A 17,283-nucleotide genomic window follows, 5' to 3' on the forward strand; every position below is an offset into this window, starting at 1 on the left:
TATTAAAAAAATATATACATATATATATATATATATATATATATATATATATATATTTTAAAAAGGCGTGTCCGATATTTTTTTTGCCGATTCCGATACTTTGAAAATGACGTGATCGGACCTGATCGATTGGGACATCTTTAGTTATAGCTACAGTTTTTTTCATGCATTAAAAAAAATAAAAATCAAGAAAAGATGCCTATCCAAAGTTGGGGCCTGTTTATAAGGGGGTCAACCTGTATGTTGTAATGCAAATACGGTAATTACCCAAGTATAACGCACCCGTGTATAACGCGCACCTGAAATTTACCTGTTGTTGCCAAAAAGCTCATTCTTGGTCTCATCTGACCAAAGCACACGGTCCCAGTTGAAACCTGGGACGGTGTGTATTTTTGTGTGAGACCAAGATTGAGCTTTTTGGCAAAAAACACTAAGTGGGTCTGGCGTGCCACGAAAAATGCGCATGCTGAAAAGCACCTCATACCCACTGTGAAGTATTGGGGTGGGTCAGTGATGCTGTGGAGCTGTTTCGCTTCCAAAGGCCCTGGGAACCTTGTTAGGGTGCATGGCATCATGAATGCTTTGAAATACCTCTGCCCGAAAGCTGAAGTCGTCACTGGGTCTTTCAGCAAGACAATGACCCTAAACATATGGCAAAATCTACACAGAAATGGTTCACCAGACACAAAATCAAGCTCCTCCCATGGCCATCTCAGTCCCCAGACCTTGTTTTGTTGGCAAAAGGGGGTTGTACAAAGTATTAACACCAGGGGTGCTAATAATTGTGACACACATTATATGATGTCAAATATTTTTTTCTTTATGAGGGATTTTTTCCCCACTGAATGAATGCACTTGTATTGAAGGTTGGATTTTTCTCTTTTTTCCCATTAAGGTCCCATATTATTTGAATTTAAAAAAATATATTAGAAGCTAAAAAACACATCTTTTTCAGGGGTGCCAATAATTATGGAGGGCACTGTATGTACCGTATGTTGAATGTATATATCCGTCTTGTGTCTTATCTTTCCATTCCAACAATTATTTAAAGAAAAATATGACATATATTATAGATGGTTTGAATTGCGATTAATTACGATTAATTAATTTTAAGCTGTAATTAACTCGATTAAAAATTTTAATCGTTAGACAGCCCAAGTTTATTTTAAAGAGGGGTGCAAGAGCAGAAACTGCTTTTTCAGCCTTGTCTGTGTTTTCCGCCATATATGTATTTTCATTAAGATTTCAACAATAATGTCCTCTTGTGAAAGCAATTAAAGCATCTAAAAAATAAGTTTCGAAGTTTGATATTACTTACAAACGTCTCTACGAAACAGAATTTTCAGGTAACGACACGCCTCAACGGGAAAATATTGCCTCGTTATGTAGGAAATTTCAGGATACGAGAGGCAAAAATACCATGCAGTACTGTAAAAGATACAGTACGTATGTACTTCTTGCTTTCTGCGCTTAAACGTTGCACCATAAGCTCCTGCTGCCCTATTGGTCATAAGCTTTCCCATCATGCTTTAGTAACGCGATTCTGTTCGCCTATTGGCCTATTGTTGATTACGCTTCAATTCGGGGGTCACAGTATGATGACGTGCAGAGGCGCGATGGTGTTGTTGCTTGTATAGCGGGGCCGACATCTTTGCCAAAAGAGCACAAGTCTCCTCGCGTTTTTGTGTCACAAAGAGGTTTTTTATGAGTTGGAGAGACTTTTCTTCTAGATTCCTGGAAAGGAAATCACCGAGACGGTAACACATCTCTAGGCATGTGCCGGTTACCGGTTTCACGGTTTACTGTAGTACGGTATTTGCCATTCTTCATGTGTCAAAAATGCAGCCTGTTTGTTGCGGTGTGTGAAAGTGACGCTATTCGGCTAAACAGCCAGTGAACCCAAAAACTAACACTCCAAACACAAGGCATTCTTTTCTTCAATTATTGAGCTCTCTAATCGTAAGTGGAATATACAAAATGAATACATTTAAAATGCTGTACAATTGTATTTTTCCACTGTGTGAGTAGGTTCCACAGGTTAGCACCATGAAAAAGTTCGCCAAAAACAAAACACACATTTTCCTTTCAAATTCAATATACTGTACAAACTAACTAAAAACTTACAAAGACGAATGTTAGTCTCGGCTTAGCTGGGAGAGCAACTTCCTCAAGGTTTTTAAGTCTTACACCCGCAGAGTGAGAAACAAGCTTGATTCGCTTGAATGAAGGGGAAAAAGGGATAGCATCAAAGATTGCTAATTGCAAAAGATGATCTTGCCCTAAGCACAAATCCAATGTTTTTTTTTTTTTTTTTTTTTTTAAGATGAAACCTTTCCACAACAATATTGACATTTTCGCTAACTTTTACATTTTAACTAACTTGTTAACTTATGAATTCTTTGTGTTCTTTTTAACACAAAGGCATGACATGTAGATTAGAGTTGACACAGTGGCTGAAAATGGCGAAACTTCACTTGAGCTTTTTCCCCCTCAAAAAAAAAAAAAAAGTCATGCAGTATATTTTATTTAAATTTTATTTAGAAGTGTTTTTATTTTTTATATAGATAATATTTTGTTCTTGCTCTAATCTTGGCCAACTTGAGCTGTGGCTGTGGGTATAGTCTATAAGTTCTATTTATTTTAATTTTATTTAAAATATTTTGTTATTTTTTGTTAATTTATTTTAACATTATATTCACGTTCCAAATTGCAACTACAGTGTATGTTCTGAAATTTAAAAAATCCTTTTCAATGGAAAAAAGTTTTTTTTTTTTTTTTAAAACCCATACAGTTGTGGTCAAAAGTTTACATACACTTGTGAAGAACATAATGTCATGGCTCTCTTGAGTTTCCAGTTATTTCTACAACTCTGATTTTTCTCCGATAGAGTGATTGGAACAGATACTTCTTTGTCACAAAAAACATTCATGAAGTTTGGTTCTTTTATGACTTTATTATGGGTGAACAGAAAAAAGTGATCAAATCTGCTGGGTCAAAAATATACATACAGCAGCGCTAATATTTGGTAACATGTCCCTTGGCCATTTTCACTTCAATTAGGCGCTTTTGGTAGCCATCCACAAGCTTCTGGCAAGCTTCTGGTTGAATCTTTGACCACTCCTCTTGACAGAATTGGTGCAGTTCAGTTAAATTTGATGGCTTTCTGACATGCACTTGTTTCTTCAGCATTGTCCACAAGTTCAAGTCAGGACTTTGGGAAGGCCATTCGAAAACCTTAATTCTAACCTGATTTAGCCATTCCATTACCACTTTTGATGTGTGTTTGGGGTCATTGTCCTGTTGCAACACCCAACTGCGCCCAAGACCCAATCTTCAGGCTGATGCCGTTAGATTATCTTGAAGAATTTGAAGGTAATCCTCCTTATTCATTATCCCATTTACTCTCTGTAAAGCACCAGTTCCATTGGCAGCAAAACAGCCCCACAGCATAATACTACCACCACCGTGCTTGAAGGTAGGCATGGTGTGCTTGGGGTTAAAGGCCTCACCTTTTCTCCTCCAAACATATTGCTGGGCATTGTGGCCAAACAGCTCGATTTTTGTTTCGTCTGACCACAGAACTTTCCTCCAGAAGGTCTTATCTTTGTCCATGTGATCAGCAGCAAACTTCAGTCGAGCCTTAAGGTGCCGCTTTTGGAGCAAGGGCTTCCTTATTGCACGGCAGCCTCTCAGTCCATGGAGATGCAAAACACGCTTGACTGTGGACACTGACACCTGTGTTCCAGCAGCTTCTAATTCTTGACAGATCTGCTTTTTGGTGATTCTCGGTTGAATCTTCACCCTCCTGACCAATTTTCTCTCAGCAGCAGGTGATAGCTTGCGTTTTCTTCCTGATCGTGGCAGTGACAAAACAGTGCCATGCACTTTATACTTACAATTGTTTGCACTGTTGCTCTTGGGACCTGCAGGTGCTTTGAAATGGCTCCAAGTGACTTTCCTGACTTGTTCAAGTCAATGATTGTTCAAGTCAATAATCACTCACAAGAAATTGCTAATTCGTGTTGCTGTATGTATATTTTTGACCCAGCAGATTTGATCACTTTTTCTGTTAACCCATAGTAAATTCATAAAAGAACCAAACTTCATGAATGTTTTTTGTGACAAAGAAGTATCTGTTCCAATCACTCTATCGGAGAAAAATCAGAGTTGTAGAAATAACTGGAAACTCAAGAGAGCCATGACATTATGTTCTTCACAAGTGTATGTAAACTTTTGACCACAACTGTACATCTCAAAATAACAGTTTTTGGAGCTATAGTTGCAATACCGTGATACCGTGAAACCACGGTATTTTTTCCTCACGGTTATCATACCGTCAAAATCTCTTACCGGCACATGCCTACACGTCTCTACTTATGTAATTTTCAGGTTTCGAAACTAAGTTAATTTCGTAAGTAGGGGTACCACTGTATAATACACTTCTCTACATTCTATTTGTATACTCTATGCTTAGAGTGGAACAGTGGATGATTGATTAGCACGTCCATCTCAATGTTCCATGTGGAGTTTTCATGTTCTCTTTATGCCTGCGTGGATTTCTTCCCAGGGATTCGGATTCCTCAAACACAAAAACATGCATGATAGGTTCATTAAAGTCTCAAAAGTGCCCATAGTTGTGAATAGGAGTGTAAATGTTTGTTTGTGAACTGTGAGTGACTGGTGACCAGTTTAGGACGCATCTCGCCGCCTGCCCAAAGTCTGCTAGGATAGTCTTACGACCCTAGTAATAGGATAAGCAGTCCAGAGAATGGGTGGATATGCTCCGTTCTTAATGAAGTACAATAAAAAAAGATGAAAATGAACTAACAGTGTAAGTAGTTTAAAAACAGTTGAATATGTCAGCACTGCAGGCGCATTGTCTGGCCCACATTTTCTAATTACTCCTGATAATGATATAAGCAACACTCCACCCTCACAAACCACAGATCAATACACAATTACATTGACAATTAGTATCATTAGAGTGTGGCGAGGGAAGGGGATTTGTTGAGCTAAATTCTCCTCAGAGACAAAGACAGAAAGGTCAAACTCCGTGAAAAACTGAGCTGCTCACACGCACTAGCAGCACAATGTCTCTTCCCAAAGCTTTTCTAATGTCCTCTAATAATGAGATGAGAACAAGGCTTCAGCGCATAGTGGCTTTGGCATCGTTGGCTCATACATAAACGTTCTCTCATTCACACGTGCGCCCTTTCGAACACACCCTTGCACACAGAAATGAAAAACCAGTCAATCTACAAGGGGGAAAAATAGCAAATTCCTCATTCAACAAATATTAACCTTGAAAGGTGACCTAATAGCAGCATTAACAAAAGCCACCTGCACGTTAAGTGTTCTCCTAGATCACCTCATTTAGACTGACAATTAACTCTGCTCATCAACTCGGGCTCAATTAATCAAGGCAAATTACTTAATCACTTTTGCCCACACACAGTCCGGGTATTCCACGAGAATAGGACTGTGTAATACACAGTCCAAATGTGAGTTACACCCATTAAATGATGTTCATCATGATGGACTTAATAAGGTTAAGAGTGGGGTCTCACAGAGTGCATTCTCCTTTGCTTAGTATGGAACAACACTACAAAAAATGTTTCCAGCTTATTAAAGCTGGAATAATGAAATCTAATCATAGTAAGAAAAGTGTTCTAGTTGAACAAGATAAACGACCATTTGAATAGATTTTTGTTTGGGCTTCATCAACCAACCACCTTTGACACTGCCACTGAACAGCTGGCCTATATGCATCAAAAATGAACACATGAAACAATGACTGATTGTCTGGTTGGTTGATCTATGAACCTCTGACAATGAACAACACTTCATAACTAGGCCGGTTGTGATAACAAATTTTAGTAGGAGATAGATTATCTCATAAATTATTGCCGAGATGAGATATTTTCTTCATTTTTTTAAACCAATACAACCACTAGTGACAATACATCCTAATAATCTGCCATTCAAATGCCACAAATGTATTCTTAACTAAAACACAAACTATATTGAAATAATATATATTTTTCCAAATCACACACAACACATAAATAGCCATTTGAAAGATGCCTAAGTGCAGAATATAAAATAGGTGAGAAAAACCCAACGCCATTTTTGTTCTCTTTCAATTAGAGCCCATCAAAAGTGTTTATTTAATCCAAAATGACTGACATTTTACCTGCAAAGTGAGCATGCTAGCAAATTTGAAGCCAAATTATTTATTCCCAATCAGATTTTTCACAATGCGTGTCATTTTAAAGCTATTCTTAGTGTAGAATCAGAAGTATTTGAGATAAACACCAGAAATTTGTATTTACATGTTGAACATGAAATGCTTTTATTCTGAAATGTTCACCAAAATACGTTCGCTAAGCCGCTAATTGTAAGCTTAACCGTAACCAGCGAGTTTTCATGTCTGAAGTGTCACCTTTTAACCAGTGCAAATGTTTTGTAGCAGTGTAAAGTGGTGAGTACATTGTCTTTTTTTCACTAGCCTTAATGGAGCATGGTAAAGTTTAAAATACAGTAATTTCTTGTTTTTCGCAGTCCAGCTGTGGCCCACAGTACAAGCCAACCACACCCCTCTGCTTTTAACGACCAAAGGTCAAGCGTTCATCATCCGCCAACCGCGCCCCCTGCTTTCAAAGATCCTAAACGTTTATACAGGATATGGGAATGAATAGATATGTTGATTACGAGGAACTTGCCCAAATACAGTCCATGTTACACCTTTTAATTAAGAACCTGATTACCCACAATTCACTCTAAACTAGTGGTTCTTAACCTTGCTAAAGGTACCGAACCCCACAAGTTTCATATGTGGATTCACCGAACCCTTCGGAATTGGATAATAAAACCTTTTTTTTTTTTTTTTTTTAAATTAAAAAACAATATATCTAAACCAGCAAGCTAATATTCCAGCAAATTCCCGTTCAAAATTCTTCTCATTTTGACAGCATGTTTTATAAACGGGTCAAAATTTGAGACCACATTGCCCATCAGTCCGTTGTACTCCCTCATACCATGTGCGAGTCAACCTTCCACTGGGCAAACCAGTTCCTCTTCCCATCAGCTCGATGACTAGCAGTTAAAAGAAAGCAATTAAGCCTGTAAATTGGGAGCAAACCAGACCGAAACCTGTTCTAAAAAGCCACTTTTCCTAGATTTAAACAACGTACGAAAATAGGGCTCTGCGTTTCTTTAACTTCGCCGAACCCAGGTTAAGAATCACTGCTCTAAACTTAACTAGAGCCCTAAACTTCACTAGTCTTCCCAATAAATAGAAAATCATATATTTCTTTAGCCCTAAACTTAACTAGACCTTGGAATATTGGGATTTATATAATCCTTTCAAAAATTTAACTATACGACTTTAAATGATTAATACATCTAGTTCTAAATATATCTAGCTCATCCCTTGCTTTCAACGACCAATCAGACCAAGCATTCATCATTCGCCAATCGCGCCCCTTGCTTTTAACGACCAATCAGCTCAAACATTCGTCATCCCCAACCACAACCCCTGCTTTCAATGACCAATCAGATCAAGGTTTCGTCATCCATCACCCACGCTCCCTGCCCCCCCCGCGAAAGTCGAAAATCTACCAAGTAGAGACGGCACTTATTTGCATGAAAAAAATGAAAATATAATAAAAAATATATAATAAAAGAATATATAATATTTAAAAAATCAGATTTAACAGCATTGGAAAGCGACACATATAAGATGTTTCCCCTCCCCTCTTTTTTTCCTCCAAAGTATAATAACAAATTTAAAAAAAAACTCTTATGTATATTTTTATAAATGGTTTTTAAGCACTGCAAATGTAATAGTTATGATGTAGATGAGATATATATAAAAGAAAACAATGATTTGTACATGTATACATGCATATATCTTAACATTTGTAAATAATAAACATAAATATAAATAATAATAGTATTTTTAATTGGCGGGAAAATAAATCCGCAACGGACTCAAGACGCAAAGTTTCAAGCACGAAGTAACAAGGGATCACTATAGAGGTTTTTCCTTATTTTGCATATCTAAATTTTAATTCTATGGTGTGTTGTTGACCTATAAATATCTGTGAAAGGAACACGCAGCACACGCAAACACACGCACTCACCAATGTATATACGCACGCACACAGCAATAAATCGCAGCCGGGAAAATTACCGTCCTCGTTTTTATTTACCGTGCGATTAATGCCTTATTCATAACAGGTGTATGGCTCACTTTTACAGATGCCTTTACTCTGCTGTGTGATTGTAGCTTCTTTACTCTTTGACCACTCATGGTTTTTTTTTTAACCGTACAGACGCCCACATCTAGCACCCCTTTCTCCGTTGCAACCCACAACAAGCTTCTTTTCTTCACTCCACTCAAAAATTGTGTTGTTTTTCTTCTTTTATGCCACATCCTTCAAGTCCTACACTAACTCTGTATCAGTCTTGCTTCCACGTGCGCTCTCTCAGAGGACCTGGTTTGTATCGATCACCTTCTAAACCAAGGAAAAGGTCAGGGGTTCACTTATAGATCTCGGGGACAAAAATATATCCACACAACACTAAACTCATACACAAGAGACTATAGCTAGGTCACAGCTTGAGAGGTGGTGTTGGAGGTGTGTGTGTCAGCTGTATCTAAGCAATAACATTGCCAGCCACCATCTCCCTGTGCCCATAAACATATCATCCTAATGATTGTCAGAGGCCAAAAATTATGGTGCGGCACAAATAGGAAGTCCACATTGGGAATGGTAGAGCTCTCTGAGGTCATCAATCACTACTGTGTGTCTAACAGCTGCGCAGGCCTCCTGCTCTCCTCCCTGGCCTGCCCTCTGCACCGCTGTAATGCTGGGTCAAGTTAAACAGCTTTCCCACACTGCTCAGTCAAATGCAGTTGTGTGCAAGGCATTTAAGGTTTTGAAGCACATTTGAAGTTGTGGGGAAGCTTAGGATCAGTGGGTGAGATTCAAAAACCACTAGCTAAAGTGTTTAAAATCTGGAGGAAAGGAGGCAGACTGTCAGTACACAGCAGAGAACAAACTGTTTCTTAGCTAGCCATACAACTGGTAAAGAGAGAAGAGAGAATTAACAGTCTGTAGAGGAGAATCTTTCAAGTTTTATCCTAATTTTCTGCACCTTTTTAATAAAGTATAATCAATACCGTATTTTTCGGACTATAAGTCGCACCTGAGTATAAGTCCCACCAGCCATAAAATGTCCAACGAAGAGGAAAAAACTAGAGCTGAAACGAATACTCGAGCAACTCGAGTAACTCGAGTTTAATAACTGATCTGAGTAATTTTATTCACCTCGAGTAACCGTTTATTTTGACAGCATCACGTTTTGCCCGGACTACTTTTAATGCGGGACAACGCGCTGATGTCACGTGCGTAGGAGAAGAAGCAAAAAACAAAAAAACTTACTGCAACCAACAGCCGCTACAAACGACGCCGACGTTGCTAAATACTAGCCCGCAAGATGCTACGTTGGTAGGTAGCGTCTGATGTGTCTCGTAGCGATCACATGTATGTTGAACTAGATGCGACATGACAGACTCGGCCGAGTCTAGACAGCGTTAGTAAACAGTCGCCATCTTAAAGCAGTACAGCGCTAAGCGCTAATAAATAAAGATTAACGTTACTGTCGCTAACTCAAGCAACGTTAGCCCTGCGGAGGGCTAGGTTTCTATTAATTATGACCACTGTTGATGCGTGGCTAACGTGTCTTACATACAGGCTTTAACATAACATAGCGTTGTGGAGTGATGAGGGTGTAAAATAAAAACTCAATAATGCTAACTATCAATTTTAGCTCAGTAGGCATTGCTGGATAAAACACCAAGTAGCACTGGTCCCTAATGTGCTCCAATACAGCTTGTATCATACATTTATTTTGAACACTGCAAAAACTCAAAATCTTATCAGGACTTACAGTTTAGACGAACTTAAAACTTAACTAGAACTTAAAAATAGCTTGACAAAAATAGAAATTCAATTGAAACACGTGGGAAAAATCCTAACTTTTAGGTGATGTGTGTTATCAAGCGTAACGGCATTTTTAGGTATATATATTTTTTTTTAATAAGCTCTAAAGGTTTTTGAGTGAAAGCAGTGAATTAGTCTATTTTTATTCGAGTTACAGCTGAGATGCAATTGTTGGCTGTTTTCAACAATATACATCGAAAATAAAGACATTGATTGACTGAAAATGGTTCAAGATTAGATGAAATGTCTTGTTTTCTCATGTATATTTATAACTGCTCTTCACCTAAAAATATATTTGTTTTATCCGATTACTCGATTAATCGATAGAATTTTCAGTCGATTACTCGATTACTAAAATATTCGATAGCTGCAGCCCTAAAAAAAACATACATAAGTCGCATTTTGGGGGGAAATTTACTTGATAAAACCCAACAAATAAACCAGATATGTCATCTTGATAGTAGAGGTGTGCGAAATTTCCGATTCTTGGATTATTCGCGATTCGGCCATGGAAGATTCGAGAACGATTCACAAACATCCAAATTCCGATTATTGAAATATGTCAAGTAAAGCGGAAGTAAAACACACTCCGCGCGCCGCGCAGTCTTCGGGATGCAATGAGGAACGGAGAGAGAGTAGCTAAACGTCATGCTTGTCATTACTCGGCCCCTCGAGTAATACCAATGCTCAACTCACGGCTCTAGCTCAACTCATGCCGCGAAATTAAAAAAAAAACAACATACCTGACTGCTGCCGACAGCTGCAACAAAGTACGTCCACATAATGGTATGGTAGATATCAAATTTACATAGGACTAGATGCAATATGGACTCGGTGGCGTTAGCAGCACATGTACAAACAGCTAGATGCGGGCGTTAGTCAACGGCCGCCATCTTAAAGCAGTAGATTTCCCTCCAAGGCTGTTGTAGCGAACCCTCCAAGCGAACCTAATTAACTTTTTATCTAAAATACTCCTAAATCGGTAAAATATTGACTTGAATCTATCTTTAAAATAGTTTTAAAACTTTCACATGTCGAAAGTAGACAAAAGGGAAATGATGGAATAACGAGACCAATTTTAGCAACTTTTATCAGTTGTTTCACAACATTAAATTAATTGAATGTAGTTTAAAGCTGCTGATACAGAATGGGGATTTGAGTATATTATTTTTTTTGTTTTTAACTGTTAACTTGATACTGAAATAGTCGTTTATTTAAGCCTGTGAGGCTTTTTTTTTTTTTTTTTTTTTTAAACAGTTTTTGTAACTAATGTACAAAACATTAAAAGCAGCTAATAGCGGGGGGTCATCAATAATCGATTTCTAATCGAATCGTAGCCTCTGAATCGTAATCGTAATCGAATCGTTAGGTGCCCAAAGATTCCCACCTCTACTTGATAGCCAATTTAAAGTAAAAATACAATAGAGAACAACATGCTGAATAAGTCTACAGTATGATAATGTTGCATGATGCATGAACAATGAAATGCGAATGTACTGTCCTCACCGGGACGCTACGGCTCGGTCCTGGCTATACAGCGAGCTAAACTCCCTAATGACGATGCTGGACGTCCAAATACTTTACTGCTTTTATTATGGTCGTCGTTATGACACCATCATTTGAAGAGTGAAACTAAAAATAGAAATAATAAAAATCAATTTCGTCCTCGATACCAAACAGGTTCGCATCAACGTAAATAAATGATAATTAGCTGCTATTACAGCAATGACAAAATGGTTAGCATGCGTTCGCTAGCATTAGCACATCGTTAAAAAAAAAAAAAAAAACACACACAACTGGCTCAGTGTCCGATCGCGGGTGAAAAACACACAAAAACAATGCTTTTTTTTTTTTTTTATGCATTCTTAAAGTATAATTTGCTGCTTTCGTGGGAATATGTGTCTGAACTATTTGTTAAGAGCATTGTATTAAAAAAATAGCATTTTATAGCATTTAAGCTAGCAGAATTTTGCTATTTAAGTTAGCCAATTGTTCTTTTGTTGTACATAGATCCTCATTTTTTTATACTGTTTGAGGATCAACTCAGGTATTTTAATATTTTATGTTCTTTATCCGATTACTCGATTATTCGAACTTGTTCCTCGATTAATCGTCTACTAAAATAATAGATAGCTGCAGCCCTAAATAATTTATTTGTTTTGCTATGTGTAATTGCTATTTGTAACTGTACCTGCTGTATTTATTGAGGATTTAGTGTAGGTTTTTGGGCTCTGGGACCAATTAATCGAATTATAATCTATTCTTTTGGGGAAATCCTGTTCGACATACCACCATTTCGACTTACAAACCAGGTCCTGGAACAAACTAAATTTGTATGTAGAGGTACGACGGTAAGTACAAATATATAGGGGGATAAGAATTTGACTCCCTTATTATAGTATCTTGGTAGAGTAAAGCAAAATATTTTTGTATAGCGTATTTGAATTTATTTACTTATTTTGAAATAAGTACATCATCCTCTCACAGAAAATGATGTGATCTGCCATTCGTGTGAGGTCAGATTTAAGGTCCTATGGTCCACTGCTTAAGGTCAAAGGAGTATGCATCATTAACCTAGTGCTGACCCTAAGGCCTCACTGCTGTCACTGCTGGCGTAGCCATTCTGCTTATCTTACATCAACATTGCTGCCAGCTGAAATAGAATATTAAGGGTTATGATAACTCATTTGTGAACCACGATCATTCTTGAATGCAGAATTCCTGAAGGGATGAAGATTGAATATACTGTAAAGCGATTCAAGCCAAGATGAATGTAAAGTACCTTGATTAAAGAAGATTAGACAGATTAATACAGATAATAGTTTAATGTCATTATCATTTCACGCGAAAGCTGAAGCACTAACAAGTGGGTCAACAAATCTTTTTTAAATTACCTGATTGTGATGCTACGTCTGAGTCAAACTCCGTGGACACACATGAATAAAATATGAGGTCAGAGTAATCAGCCTTACGGTACAAGATGGCCAAGCATTCATCACAGCAGCCACTATAGTTTTCATGGATGAGAGCACTCGGGGCAAAATCTGAGCGTCTAAATAGTCATCTGTGTATATAGATCCCATACTATTCTTGCTCTCTTTCGCTCTTCTTACACTTCTCCGCTTTGAAGACGGATATACTCTACAGTGTATGCTTCATTTTGAAAGTGCAAAGGTCCAATTGAAATAATAAATGAGATCCTGTTTTCTGAATCAAAGGTTTTGTCTGTGTGACAGGCTTTAGAAAAATCCACCAAAAAAGAATGAAACAACCACTGAACTGGAAAGATGGTTACTTTACAGTGGGTTTGATGTGAAGAGGGGGAAATAAGGGTGAATGGGCCTTGGCAGGGTCCTTCACATCACTTACACTGAAGTAAAACACACCTGATCTCGGGCAAATGAACGTAGAGAAAGGATAAGGTTAGCATCCTCCTCTTTCTGACAACATAGTGTGTGCTTAGTTTGCAAATAGATGACTATGAAGAACCCTTGCATTTCAGGAAAAAGCTTTCTGAAGGTACTTTAATCCAAATTTACTTATAGTAAGCATGTCGGCATGGATGAATGGAATAGTTTTCAAAAGTAAATTGGCTTGAGACAAGTGTTGATTTTCGCAGCCCTTTTAATTTTCGTCTTAGTCTCTTGGATGAAATTACTTATTAGTCTTAGTCATATTTTAGCCATTTCAAAATGTGCTCAAATTTATTTCGTTTTAGTCGACAAAGAGTAAGATGACGCTCGCAATGCTAATTGCTAAAGCTAACGCTACAAGTTACATTTAGTGTGTGATGATCACTCAGCACAGACCTTCAACGGCTAAAGCAACATGGCATCATAGACTTCACTGTCAGTTTCCAAAAACTTAAATATTTTAAATATCCAATAACCAAATCCGCTCGCGACCGAAAACCAAAACAGGCACCTCCCTTCGGCATGTATGAGTCTCCATGAGCAGCGGCATCAAAAAATTCAAAGTTGATCCCTAATAGAATCCCGATTAATTATTTTTTTATACAAGTATAACAAAACTTCAAATGGCTATCAAATTCGACGGTTTTACGCTAGACGCACAAAAATCACCAAACGCAGAGATAATCACCGATATTTTCAGGATAAATAGCAATATTTAACATATTATATAGGTTTCTGCCCGAAATAGCGACATAAGTTTTTTTTACTTTTTTATTAAGTGAAATTCGATTTTCACATCAGAAACTTAATACTTGAGGAAAGCACTAAAAATCATATTAATTTACTCAACAATAGAAAATTTTGCATTTTTCTATATACAACATGCACTTATTTAGGTTGAATTCCGATGTTACTATTGTCTCAGCATGTCTTGCCGATTATCACGTCGTTTTTAGATTGAAATGTTACATAAAATAAAACACGTAAAAGCTCCAAAAAATTTTGTATGTCTAAATTACTAATTTTCTGCCAAAAAACCGGCAGTTGGCAGAAAATTACCTGATTATTTGAATGTAAAATGACGCTATTGTGTATGGATACAAAGTCCAATATGGTGACCATCACAAAACAAAGAGCTTTTTAAGTTGAAAATTCTCGTAAATAAATGAATAAATCTCGGAATTTCTAGAGATATGAACGTCAAACAGTCTAGAACAGGGGTGTCCAAAGTTTTTGCAAAGGGGGCCAGATTTAGTGTGGTATAAACGTAGGGGGCCAACCTTGGCTGACGTCCTTTATGTAGAACAATATATTTAAGTACATTTTAGCAAGCCATTCTGTGTGTCACATTTGCTTTATTATTATTTTTTAATTAATAATTTCAACAATCTCGCAACTTGCCTTTTTGGCTTACTCTTTCAACTCTCAGGCTCTTGCGAAATACTGCTGCTGTGAAATGAAACTATCTTCAAGTTGCTTCAATTTCTCGCTGCGAATCTTCCCTATATTCTTGTCGTACATGTCAGCGTGTCTGGTTTGGTATTATCGCCTCACATTGAACTCTTTAAAAACAGCGTCTGTCTCTGCAAATGAGGCAGACAGAGTTGTTGCGTATTTTGGTGAAAAAAAAAAACAGTAGTCCAATTTCCACCTATCCTTGAAGCGTCGGCCGTCACAGTCAACTTTCTTTTTATTGTCGATTGTCCCCATTTTAGAAAATTGGAAGTAAAGGTTCACTCGGGGTAATGTTGCTTAGAGTGCTGCTGCCTTTTCATGGGTAAATGAGGAGCAGCATTTAGTGTGTAAGCTACTTCATATACTGGTAGCCGCACTGCTGACCAATTTACTAAGTCTGTGTGTGGGCCAGACGTAATTGATTTTATGACAGAGGCTGGGGGCCAGATGAAATTTGACCACGGGACGCATTTGGCCCCCGGGCCGGACTTTGGACATGCCTGGTCTAGAATCTTTGTTAAAAGCAAAAAACAAAAAACAAAAAAAAAAAACAACAACAAAAAAAAAACGGGCACTTAACATTCATTTTACGTAAATATTTCAAGCTTAAGTTATGCTAATTTTTTCCATTCATTTACTTTTTTCCCACAACGTTTCAAAGTGCATGCAAGGTGCTATTTCATATAATAATTACCCTGAAACCTCCACCAAGTCACTCTCGAGGCACTCCTGCCTGATTGCATGCACCAAAGCTTTCGTCCTGTTTCTACCTAAATCCGGCATTTGAACGCAGCGTGCGTTTGAATTTATCGCAGTCAAAGCTTCCATGACACTCTGCCTGGGCCCCAGCCCCCTACGAGAAGCCGTGGCGCAATGTCTGTAAGAGCTGTCTCGTCAACTGATAGTGAAGTCTATGATGGCATATTCTCTCTGGCCAAGAAAAGATTACAAATCCTTTTGTTTCAAAACAAGCAAGTGTGGAGCCTGGAGAGGACACCGGTGAGTGTGTGTGAGGCACAGCACGTTACATGAGTGACACGACCAAACACTGCTACAATGCAAGCTAACAACACATACGATTACAAAATGTCACGCATTGTGAACATATGAGGAAAACTATGGTACATTTTCATCCCTTCTTGTCTCGTCAGAGGAAAACTGGCATTCGTCCCGTTATGTTTAGGTCTAAAACACATTTTGAGCTCTGAAAAAAATGTTCGTCAGTGAAATATTTTCATTATTGTCATCGTTGATGAAAACAACACGTCTTGAGAGTCAATAAAGCTGACAAAGAGTAAACACAAAATATAAAGATGAAATGAGAATACAAGATTTATAATGCTGCAGCAGCTTGGACAGGGATTTTCTAAATCGGTAGAAAAAACAGGATCTGGTCTCTTAAGTGCCAACTTGACACAATTTGTCAAAGATTACAGGGTGTCAAACGCACCAAGGGTTTTGAAAAACACATTGTGAGTTTCAGGGGGAAAAATTAGGGCTGTCAAACGATTAAATTTTTTAATCGAGTTAATTAAAGCTTAAAAATTAATTAATCGTAATGAATCGCAATTCAAACCATCAATAAAATATGCCATATTTTTCTGTAAATTATTGTGTGAATGGAAAGATAAGACACAAGACGGATATATACATTCAACGTACTGTATTTGTTTATTATAACAATAAATCAACAAGATGGCATTAACATTATTAACATTCTCTTAAAGCGATCCATGGATAGAAAGACTTGTAGTTCTTAAAAGATAAATGTTAGTACAAGTTATAAAAAATTTTATATTAAAACCCCTCTTAATGTTTTCGTTTTATTCAAATTTGTAAAATTTTCAATCAAAAAATAAGCTAGTAGCTCGCCATTGTTGATTTCAATAATTACACCATGCTCACTCATGGTACTAACCCATAAAATCAGTTGGACCCAAACGCCAGCAGAGGGCGCCAAACACCAAAAAAACAAGTAACAAGCGGACATTACACTGTACTGTCATTTTAGTATGTTTGAGCGGGGCATGTGCGTTAATTGCGTCAAATATTTTAACGTGATTAATTTTAAAAATTATCGCCCGTTAACGCGATAATTTTGACAGCTCTAGAAAAATTGGTATTTTTTGTTGGGGAAAAAAAATTGTAATTAATTTAATCCCTTAACCCTTTATTGCCAAATGTGTCACATTTGATACACCTAAAATTTCATGATTTTGAGAGCAATTCAGAATTATGACAAAAAATGGTGGACGCAAGTTAACACGTGCATCTGCAGGTTGTATGAGAAAGAAAAAAAAACAGGGTTTAGCTAGGTTTATAGATATTAGAGCGCACATTACACATATTCATTTTGACATTTCTTTTTACAAATTAAAAAAAAAAAAAGGTTTCATTAGGACCTT

At 37.4% G+C, this 17,283-nt stretch overlaps 1 protein-coding gene across 2 annotated transcripts in view; it reads right to left on the minus strand.

The window, feature by feature from the left end:
* Window positions 1–17,283, minus strand: part of LOC130921934 (plexin-A1-like) — a 484,623-nt gene that overhangs the window by 390,791 nt on the left and 76,549 nt on the right. The window lies entirely within an intron of this gene.

Source organism: Corythoichthys intestinalis, chromosome 9 (genome assembly GCF_030265065.1).
Source record: "Corythoichthys intestinalis isolate RoL2023-P3 chromosome 9, ASM3026506v1, whole genome shotgun sequence".
In the NCBI taxonomy this organism is placed as follows: Eukaryota; Metazoa; Chordata; class Actinopteri; order Syngnathiformes; family Syngnathidae; genus Corythoichthys; species Corythoichthys intestinalis.